The sequence below is a fragment of the Microcaecilia unicolor genome, chromosome 3, assembly GCF_901765095.1.
Source record: "Microcaecilia unicolor chromosome 3, aMicUni1.1, whole genome shotgun sequence".
Lineage (NCBI taxonomy): Eukaryota > Metazoa > Chordata > Amphibia > Gymnophiona > Siphonopidae > Microcaecilia > Microcaecilia unicolor.
The window spans coordinates 56832452-56843378 of NC_044033.1; the positions used below are offsets into that span (position 1 = coordinate 56832452).

At 48.0% G+C, this 10927-nt stretch overlaps 1 protein-coding gene across 1 annotated transcript in view; it reads right to left on the reverse strand.

Moving 5' to 3' along the window:
* Positions 1-2214, reverse strand: part of TBP (TATA-box binding protein) — a 44628-nt gene extending 42414 nt beyond the window's left edge. Inside the window, exon 1 of the mRNA XM_030195953.1 lies at positions 2107-2214. The gene's annotated coding sequence lies outside the window, so the exon portion shown is untranslated. The remainder of the gene's footprint in view (positions 1-2106) is intronic.
* Between the last annotated feature and the right edge of the window lie 8713 nt (positions 2215-10927).

Below are 10927 nucleotides of genomic sequence, written 5' to 3' on the forward strand. Positions count from 1 at the left end.
GTAAACTGATTTGATAAGACTGCAAAAAGGCATTATAGCAAATACATTTATTTTTGTTACATTTGTACCCCGCGCTTTGCCACTCATGGCAGGCTCAATGCGGCTTACATATTATACTACTACTACTACTACTATTTAGCATTTCTATAGCGCTACAAGGCATACGCAGCGCTGCACAAACATAGAAGAAAGACAGTCCCTGCTCAAAGAGCTTACAATCTAATAGACAAAAAATAAATAAAGTAAGCAAATCAAATCAATTAATGTGAACGGGAAGGAAGAGAGGAGGGTAGGTGGAGGCGAGTGGTTACGAGTCAAAAGCAATGTTAAAGAGGTGGGCTTTCAGTCTAGATTTAAAGGTTTATTTGTACCTGGGGCAATGGATGGTTAAGTGACTTGCCCAGAGTCACAAGGAGTTGCCTGTGCCTGAAGTGGGAATTGAACTCAGTTCCTCAGTTCCCCAGGACCAGAGTCCACCACCCTAACCACTAGGCCACTCCTCCACCATAAACTATTCAAAAATCCTCAAATACCAGAAGATGCAATCGGAGGCAAAAAAAAAAAAAGTGCCATAAAAACACAGAAATAGTTCAAATTGTGTCACATACCACCAGCTTCATTCAAAATAGGTTTCCAAACACACCTTGAGATAATCCTGTATATATCATATGAACTCTAGGTAATACTAGAGCCCAGCTAAGGAACAGGTAATTTTGAGTTTGTCAACCGTCAGACACAATGCAAAAGCAAGAGCAATAACAATACATTTGAGAGACTGAGATCATACTCATACTTTGGCTTAAAAGTGAAGTTCACTCCCATCTTGGTATGCATAACACCAACCCATTGGGAGATATTACCCCTTTCAGAGTCATAGAGGAAGAACAAGAAAGAATCCTTACATCACCTTCCCAAACAGCAGCTTTGCAGGGTTTCATACTGCAGTACAATGTTTTTACACCACCACATTCATAGCGTCCCTTTGCCACAGTATGCAGTAGGGGTAACCAACTAGCTCATTCTTTCCCAAGCTATGCTGTCCTACATCCTGGTTTTACTTTACTGATAACTCTAGCAGGTTAAGAGGCAGGCAAGCAAGGCGCCGGCTCAGGATGCCAAAGCTTAAACATGCTGAAAATCTGCTTCATGGTTCACTCCTTCACAGCAGCAGGACCATGTTTTGCTCCCATAGCTGTGCTTGAGAGAAACAGAAGGGCCTCTTCTCATGTTTGAAACCATAGAACTTAGAGGCTGATGCAGGAGTTGAGGACCAAACAACAGTAGCTAGAGACTGATAGAGGGATGAAGGCTGGGAGAAAAGAAGAGGACAAATATTGTGAGAAGGCTGAAACTAGGCCATAGGCAGAGGAACACACTGAGGAAAGAGCGAAATAATTACACGGGAAAAGGCAGAGACAATGGAGGGAGATACTGAGGACATGGAGTTGCAGAAAAGCAGGAACTCAGCAGAGGTTCTGAGATTGGGTGGGTGGGAAATCAGAACAACACAATCAAATTGGCTGGGTACTGTGAGTAGGGTCTCAGAACTGGGTATGAATGAACAGTGGGGACTTGGGGAAGTAAAGGGAGGGGGGAAAACTGGGAACTAAGAAATTGAGCAGGAATAAAGACAGCAGGGACTAGGTGAGTGGGACAGGGGTATGAGTAGGCCTGGGAGGCTAAATGCAGAAAACGGAGGAGGAGAGCTGGTTTGAAGGGAGAATTTGTAAATGGATTGGAAGGCAGCTGAAAACGAAAAAAGTTCAAGGAGAGGGTGAGATACAACGGGAGGGGACAGGTCTTTGAAAGAGATAAGAAGGGAAAAGAAATGGAAGAGGTAAAAAGGCGTGTAGAGAAGGGTAGCAAAAGGCCTGTAGGTGGAGAGGGAAGGAGCTAGAGCCAGTATAGGAGATGCAAAAGAGAACAGACGAAGCTGGGGAGGAGACTCTTACACCGTAAATATGGGGCACTACAAAGTAGGTGAAAACAAAGATACCAAATCACAAGCATTCGGCTGCCCTCACACTCGGGGATCTGCCATCTCTCACTCTACTATCTTCCACTCTTGTCCGCGATCCGACACCTCGCGCATCATCAAACTCATACCTGAGGTCGCCCAGGTGCCCACCAACAATCTTTCTTTTTCCGGTGCCCCGTGCCACCGTCCCCTATAACACAACCCCTCGCCCTGTCTGAGGGGCATCCCGCCTTGACGGAAACAGGAAGTTGCGTGAGCGTCAGAGAGGAGAGAGAGCGGGATGGCCAAGGTTTAATGACAGGAGACGGCATAAGCCCATCTGTACCATTTTGAGGGATGAAGTCAGTGGGCGGAGCTTGTCGCCATATTGACAGGCGCAAAACATTCGCTGACGCGATTGAAAACAATAAAAAAAAACTAATTGTTTTGATTAAACTTCCTTGGTTTTGCATTCTTTATTTTGGGAGGGGATCGGGGTGGTGTAAGGGGAGTTTAGGTTTCGAGGGGTCTCCTCTACCGCTAATTCCAGACTCCGTTCCTTTTATCTCGCTGCACCTCACAATTTTCAGTGAAGATATGTTTCCTGGTGGGTTCATCTTAACTTACTATAATCTGCCATGGGAAACCTGGTGTTATAAAGATAGAATATATTGAAATTAAATGGAAGTAAAATAAAACTCGCCTTTCATTGGAGCACATGGAATCACATCTTAACTTACATAGAGGCATATTTTCAAAGCACTTTGGGAGGCTAAGTTCCATAGGTTTCTATGGAACTTTGGGAGGCTAAGTGCTTTGAAAATATGCCTCATTGTAACATAGTAGATAACGGCAGAAAAAGACCTGCACGGTCCATCCAGTCTGCCCAACAAGATAAACTCACATGTGCTACTTTTTGTGTATACCTTACCTTGATTTGTACCTGTCTTTTTCAGGGCACAGACCGTATAAATCTGCCCAGCACTATAGTAGCACTTTAGAAATAAGTAGTAGTAGTAGTAGGTACACAACAGTAGCCTAGTGGTTAGTACAGTGGACTTTGATCCTGGGGAAGTGGGTTCGGTTCAGGGTTGCCAAATAAAAAAAAAAATTCTCACACAAAACCGCCCAAAAACCGCACACACCCCACCCCCGCCGTCATTAACCCCGCCCCTTCCGTCATCACCCCCACCCCCGCCGTCATCAACCCTGCCCCTTCTGTCATCACCCCTGCCGTCATCAGCCCCACCCCTTCTGTCATCACCCCGCCCCGCTGTCATCAGGCCCGCCCCCACCGTCATCACCCCGCCCAATACGTCAGCAAACCCCGCCCAAAACGTCACAAACCCCGCCTCTGTCGCCATTAGCCCCACCCCCGCCGGCCAAAAAACCGCCCCAAAACCCGCACAGAAAAAAACAAAACGAGCCCAAAAAACCGCAACCCACCGTGGGCAAAAGTTTCCTGCAGTGGGTTGCGGAAAACTGCCCAATTGGGTGGGGAAACTGTCCATCTGGCAACCGTTGCCAGATGGGTTGCCAGATGGGAAAAATTTTCCCAGCCCAAAATCAGCCCTAAACCCGCCCAAAAAACGCCCAAAGTCAAACCCCGCCTCCCATGTCACCAACCCCGCTTCCCACGTCACCAACCCTGCCCCTCACATCACCAGCCCCGCCTTCCATGTCATTAACCCTGCCCCCTGACGTCGTTAACCCCGCCCCTGATGTCAACCACGCCCCTGAAAAGCTTCTATTGGACCAAATTGGACCAATAGAAGCCCCGGAAAAAAAGCGCACAGCGGCCACAGGAAAAAAGCCCAAACCTGCACCCCGCAGCCGCCGAAAATTTTCCGCAGCTGCTCACAGAAAACCTGCCCAGTGTTGCGGGAAGACTGCAACCCTGGCGACAATGGCAGAAGAACTCCGCGTTGTCCCACAAGTAATTTGGTCTCTCTCTCTCTTGCCTGCATGCCATATGGTCTCTCAAACATCCCCCTCCCCCGCATACCTTTTAAATAGCAGATTTTCACTGGCAACGAGCAGCAACTAATACACAGTGCTCGTTTTCCCCACAGCCTTCCCTCTGATGCAGTTTCCTGTTTCTGCATAAGCAGGAATACATCAGAGGGAAGGCTGCAGGGCCAGTGCGAACAGTATGTATCAATCGCTGCTTGTAGCAGGCAAAGATCTGCTATTTAAAAGGTATTCAGGAGGGACAGTTGGGAGTTTTCGGCTGGTGGGGCTTGGGAATCCCTGCCAGCCACATTAGAGATGTGCTGCTATTGGGTGGGCCTGAACCCAAAGTGGATGGGCCTGGGCCCACCCTTGGCTACGCCACTGCTGTCTCTCCTTTGAAGCTCTGATTCAACAGCTCAGGATCGGCAGCTTTCTCTGGCATTACTACAAGCCCTTTCCCCTAAACTTTTCAGACATTGATACCTAATCTCTCTCCCTGTAAAATTCATAACAGCAATAACCCTTTTCTTTCTACACTAAGAAACAAACTTCCTAGTCTTCCTTTAGCTGTAACTATAACAACCAGAATACTCTGACATCATCTTTCCCTTACTATTTATTTTTGTTGCATTTGTACCCCACACTTTCCCACTCATGGCAGGCTCAATGCGGCTTACATGGGGCAATGGAGGGTTAAGTGACTTGCCCAGAGTCACAAGGAGCTGCCTGTGCCTGAAGTGGGAATCAAACTCAGTTCCTCAGTTCCCCAGGACCAAAGTCCACCACCCTAACCACTAGGCCACTCCTCCACTCCACTCCACGATCCAATCAAAAAGTCTTTCAGGGAAGTCACAGTTTGTACTGATGAAGATGGAACTTTGAATCTTTAAATATCAGCTCCATTTTTGAAACTGAATTCCCATAGACTTTAATGGGATAAGACATTTTCTTCAATATGTTAACACCCGAATATGATACCTCTTCCCCACTTGCTGCACCCCTGTAGCACACCTCTTAAGACCTCTTCACAAGTTTAGATTTTAAAAATCTGTCACACCCTTAAAATGCCACATTTTCCCCATTAAAAACAACCAAACCATTACTGAAATTCCCCATTAATCACTTAATAAGTTCCCATAAATTCCCTCTATCAAGTATAACCCTTAGAATATTAAAACAGATGCTCAAAGATGTGCAACCCCCTTGAAACTGCGCCTTTCTATAATCCAGACTCAAACCAGCTCCCCTTTTAGCCAGACCCCAAAGCTCACCTGTACTTATCCCCTTCATGCCCCAAGTGCTAAAAAAACAACATATATTCTCCCTCACTCACAGCCAGCCAGCCCAGCTTTTCACAGCTTATGCCAGCTCCTGTTCTGAACCCCCAGGTATTTATTAATTTCGTTTACTGAGCCTACACTTTGTTACTTCACTCCAGATTTTAGCTCAGATTTGATCGTTATGATCACTGTTTCCCAGCGGATCCAACACTGTTACTTCTCATACTATGCTCTGCATTCCACTAAGGACTAGTTCCCTTCTTGTTGGTTCCTGAACCAGTTGCTCCAAGAAACAGTCATTATGTCTAGGAATTTTACCTCCTTAGTGCTCCCTGATGTAACATTTATCCAGTCAATATTGAGGTAATTGAACCCACCCATTATACTGTTGCCCAATGTTCCAGCTTTCCTAATTTCTGTAAACATTTCTTCATCTGTCCTGTCCTGGCTACCTCCGTTCCATGCAAATTTATCTCATGCATATTCCATTGTGGATATCCCAAAGACCTGACTGGCCACAGTGTGTTCCGAGGACTGGGTTGAGAACCTCTGCTCTAGATGTACAATCATAACTCAGTACAGAAGAAGGTTTTTCTTTTTGGAATAGAAGCGTCCTTCTCTTGCAAGTCAAGTATGACAGGCCAAGTTTCAGTCTTATAGGCCCCATCTCAGAGAGAAAGCAGCCTGAACCAGTGGCTCTGATTCAGTTTAAGAAGCTTAATCTTTTTAATTGAATGATCTGAACACTGTCAATTGCTTAAATCTCAAAGCATGGAGGAAATTAAAAGGTACTTGGATGCTTAGCAACATCAAATCAAGATATCGCCTAACTAAAGTTTTCTCCCTTTCTCTGAGAGGAAGATGCACTAAAGTCGTCGGTAATTCCCGTTCCCTACCGATTCCATAGCGAATCGGTAGGGAACGGGAATTCACTAAGGAAAGGGAATGCAAATGAGCTACTCGTTGTAGCTCCGTTGCATTCACCATTACCTTGGTAGCCAGTCGGAGAATCGGGACGTCCCATTCGGTTATGCTCCTCTTCTTGGGTCTCTTCAGCCAATCAAAGCGCATCTAGCTTGCTGGTGTCAGCTACATGCACTCTGATTGGCTGAAGAAACCTGGAAGAGGAGCATAATGGAAAGGGACATCCCAAACTCCGGATCGACTCGCAGGTCCCCGATTCCCTTCTCCTTGCTGCTACAGAAGGTGAGCAGCGCCGGGGAGACAAAACTAAAAAAAAAAAAAGGGCGAAAAGACATCCCTCACAAGCGCAGGCAGAGTACGTTCATAAAGGACGCCCCTCACATGCGCTCACTGCTTTTTTTTTATTTTTTACCTTTTTTTGGGGCCCTTTTCCTTTCCGATTCCCTCACAGGAGCCCTAACGAGAGGTGCAGACCTCACGTTAGGGTTTCCACAGTAAGGGAATTGGAAAAATGGTAGTGCATCTCATTATAATGAGCTGCAACGGTACTGCAGTTCATTATAATAGCATTTGGATAATTTGCATTCCGTTTTCGTTGCCTGCTACCGTGACAGGAAAAATGCCCTTGGTGCACGCCCCCGGTAAACTACTTGCATTTTAAACTGCCTGGAACCAGTTTAAAATGCAAGTTGTGGGCTCGTTAGGTTTTGTGCATCTGGCTCTGAGAATAAAGATAAGCTGGGCTTATCTTCTCCAAGACAATCTACTACTACTACTACTACTACTTAGCATTTCTATAATGCTACAAGGGTTACGCAGCGCTGTACAAGTTAAAACATGGGGAAGGACAGTCCCTGCTCAAGAGAGCTTACAATCTAAAGGTAACAAGCTATGTAGTCAGTGTAGGTATCATGAATGGGGAAGGTGGTTAGGCGCCAAAAGCAAGGGAGAAGAGATGGGCTTTGAGTAAGGACTTGAAGATGGGCAGGGAGGGCACATGGCGTATGGGCTTGGGGAGTCTGTTCCAGGCATAAGGTGATGCGAGGCAGAAGGGGCGGAGTCTGGAGTTAGCGGTGTTGGAGAAGGGTACAGATAGGAGTGATTTGTCCTGAGAGCGGAGGTTACGGGTGGGGACATAGGGGGAGAGGAGGGAAGAGAGGTAATGGGGGGGCTGCAGATTGAGTGCATTTGAAGGTCATTAGGAGAAGTTTGAACTGTATACGGTAGCGGATCGGGAGCCAGTGAAGCGACTTGAGGAGAGGGGTGATATGAGAGTATCGGTTCACGCGGTAGATAAGACGTGCGGCGGAATTTTGGACAGATTGAAGGGGGAATAGGTAGCTAAGCGGGAGACCAGCGAGGAGAAGGTTGCAATAGTCAAGACGAGAGGTAACGAGTGAGTGGACGAGGGTTCGGGTGGTCTGTTCAGAGAGGAATGGACGGATTTTGCTAATATTCTAGAGGAAGAAGCGACAGGTCTTAGCTGTCTGCTGGATATGGGCAGAGAAGGAGAGGGAGGAGTCGAAAATGACTCCGAGATTGCGGGTTGACGAGACGGGGAGGATGAGGGCGTTGTCAACAGAGACGGAGAGTGGGGGAAGAGGAGAGGAGGGTTTGGGTGGAAAGACAAGGAGCTCAGTCTTTGCCATGTTCAGTTTCAGATGCCGGTTGGACATCCAGGCGGCGATATCTGAGAGGCAGGCCGAAACTTTGGCCTGGGTTTCGACTGTGATGTCGGGAGTGGAGAGGTAGAGCTGGGTGTCATCGGCATAGAGATGGTACTGGAAACCATGTGATGAGATCAGCGAGCCCAGGGAAGAGGTGTATTTCGAGAAAAGAAGCGGTCCAAGGACAGATCCTTGAGGAACCCCAACAGAGAGTGGGACGGGGGTGGAAGAAGAGCCATTAGAAAATACTCTGAAGGTGCGTTGGGAAAGATACGAGGAGAACCAGGAGAGGACGGAGCCCTGGAACCCAAATGAGGACAGTGTGTCAAGAAGTAAATTATGATTGACGGTGTCAAAGGCGGCGGATAGGTCGAGGAGGATAAGGATGGAATAGTGACCTTTGGATTTGGCAAGGAACAGGTCATTACAGACTTTGGTGAGTGCTGTTTCTGTCTGTCTGTGTGTCATTGTGTCTGTAATCATGGACTCACAAGTGGCTTTGGTTTATTCCCATTCTGGGGTATTGAGTCTTATCCTATCTAGAGGAGTCAGGATCTGCTCCTGTCTGCTGTAGTCTCCCTTTTGGACGGACAGCGCGCTCGGTTGGCGACTTCATGGGGTGCTAGTGGTGCAGGAGGGCGGACAGCATTGATCCATCTGGGCCTTATTACAGCTCAAATTGTCGGTTTCCAGTGGAGGCCGTCGGGTGTTGTGCTGGCTGAGGCCGCCGGGTCTTCGTCAGTCTGAGGCTGTTGAGGATTGTTCAGACTGAGGTTGTCGGGCCTTGCTCAGGCTGAGTCTGTTGGGCCTTTCTTTGGCTGAGGCCGTCAGGCCTTGCTGAGGCCGTTGGGCCTAGCTCCGGCTGAGGCCATTGGGCCTGGCTCTGGCTGAGGCCGTCGGGCCTTATGCCGGCTGAGGCCTGGCTCCGGCTGAGGTTGTCAGGCCTTACTCCGGCTGAGGCCTTCGGGCCTTGCTCCGGCTGCGGCAATAGGTTCTTGCTTCGGCTGTGGCAGTAGGTTCTTGCTTCAGCTTTGCTACGGCTCAGGCCGTTGAGCTTTGCTCTGTTGCAGATCATCAAGCATTGCTCAGGCTCAGGCTGTCGAGCCTCTATTGGGATCAGGCCGTTGAGCCTCTATTGGGATCAGGCCGTCAAGTCTCTCTTCGGCCCTAGCTGTCGAGCCTCGCTCCAGCTCAGTTTTTCCGATGAGGGAACATATCTACAGGAAAAACTGAACACGGTCCATGGCTTAGGCTGGGGATCGTTGCTCTGGCTCCGGCCGTCAAGTTTTGCTGACTTTGCTCCGGCTCAGGCCGTCGAGCTTTGATCCGGCTCAGGCCATAGAGCTTTGTTGACCTTGCTCCGGCTCAGGCTCTCGAGCTTTGTTCCGGTTCTGGCTGTCGAGCTTTGCTCCAACTCAGGCCGTCGACCTGGCTCCGGCTCAGGCCGTTGAGCTTTGCTCCGGCTCAGGCCGTTGAGCTTCTCTGCGGTTTAGGCCATTGAATCTGGCCTTAGCTCCGGACGTCGAGCCTGAGTCCAGCTCAGGCTGCCGAGACTTGTTTCGGATCAGGCCGTTGAGCCTTGCTTCGGCTGAAGGCTGCTATGGCCCCGCACTTCTTTTTGTTCTTGTGTCAGCGCTGCTGTAAAGAGGCCCGGAGGGAGAGAACATGGCTGGAAAGGGTAGGGGAGTGAGGATGCTGGAGGAGAGAGAGAGAGAGAGAGAGAGTGTGGAAAAGAGCAGGGTAGAGCCAGGGACATGGAAAACAGCAGGGGAGAGCCAGAGAGAGAGAGAGAGAGGGAGAGAAGAGAAAGAGGGGACATGGAAAAGAGCAGGGGAGAGCCAGAGGGAAGATGCTGGATGGAAGAGGGGTACAGAGAGAGAGATGAGTGGAAAGATGGGGAGAGAAAGAGGGGACATGGGAAGGAAAGAGAGAGACTCTGTTGGGGAGAAACTGGGGAAGACCCTAGCTGTCAGATGGAGAAATGCTGGATGAAAGGAAGAAAGAGGGAAAATGCTGGAAGGAGGGGGCAGAAAAAGGGAAGACGCTGGATGGAAGGGTAGGGAGGGAGGGAATGAGGAAAGACACTGGAAGGATGGGGAGAGAGAGGACATACTGAATGGAAAAGGGTAGAGAGAGAAAACTGTCTAGAAGGAAGGGGAGATGGAGACAATGGATGGAAGGAGACAATGGACAGAAGGATTGGGAGAGGGTAGTGGGTGGAAGGATGGAGAGAGAAAGAGGGATGACTTTGGATGGAAGGGTAGGAGAGAAAGAGGAGACGCTGGATGGAAGGATGCAGAGAGGGGGGGGAGACACTGGAAGGATGGGGAGAGAAAGAAGGGAGATGCTGGATGGAAAGGGGGAGAGGATAGAGTTAGTGAAAGACTGGAGAATAAGAAGAAGGGGCATGGGGAGAACAAAAGTGAGGAAAAGATAAAAAGCCATAGGTAGATGAAGTAAAAAGAGGGAAATTAAAGAATGGATAGTAAGAATGAATTAAATGTGGACAGGAGGCAGAAAAATAAACTGAAGAAAACAAAGAAAAAGGAGAGAAAATGACAAATGGACAGGAAACCCTGGCAAGAGAGTTAAGAGAAGACAAAGGAAAGCAGAACCAAGAGACTGGGACCAATACAATTAGAAAAACTAAATGGCCAGATAACAAAGGTACAGAAAATAATTTTATTTTTAATTTAGGATAACGCAATGTGGTAGCTGTGTTAAGGAAGGATAATAAATGTAAATAAAACATAAAATAGAAAATAAGGTGATACCTTCACTGATTTTTAAAACACTTTTGATTAGCCTTCAGAGACCAGCACTTCCTTCCTCAGGGCATGAGAGGATACCATAACAGCATTATATTGTCCTGACCTGAGGCAGGAGGTTTTGGCCTCTGAAAGCTAATTGAAAAGGATATTAGGCTATTAAATAAAGTATTTGTTTGAAATGGCTGTGTGTCAAGGGGCTGAGCCATGTAGAGTGGGTGGAGTCAAGGCAGAGTGGGGTGGGGCTGGGGGCTTGTACTAAAATCTCCCTTTCAAAAATTGGGACCCCTTGGCAGCACTGTTTTGGTGGCCCTTTACTGGGTAAAAAAAAAATCACAGCACCAATGCAATGCCTGCTAGGGTGTCCCTATAACTAGC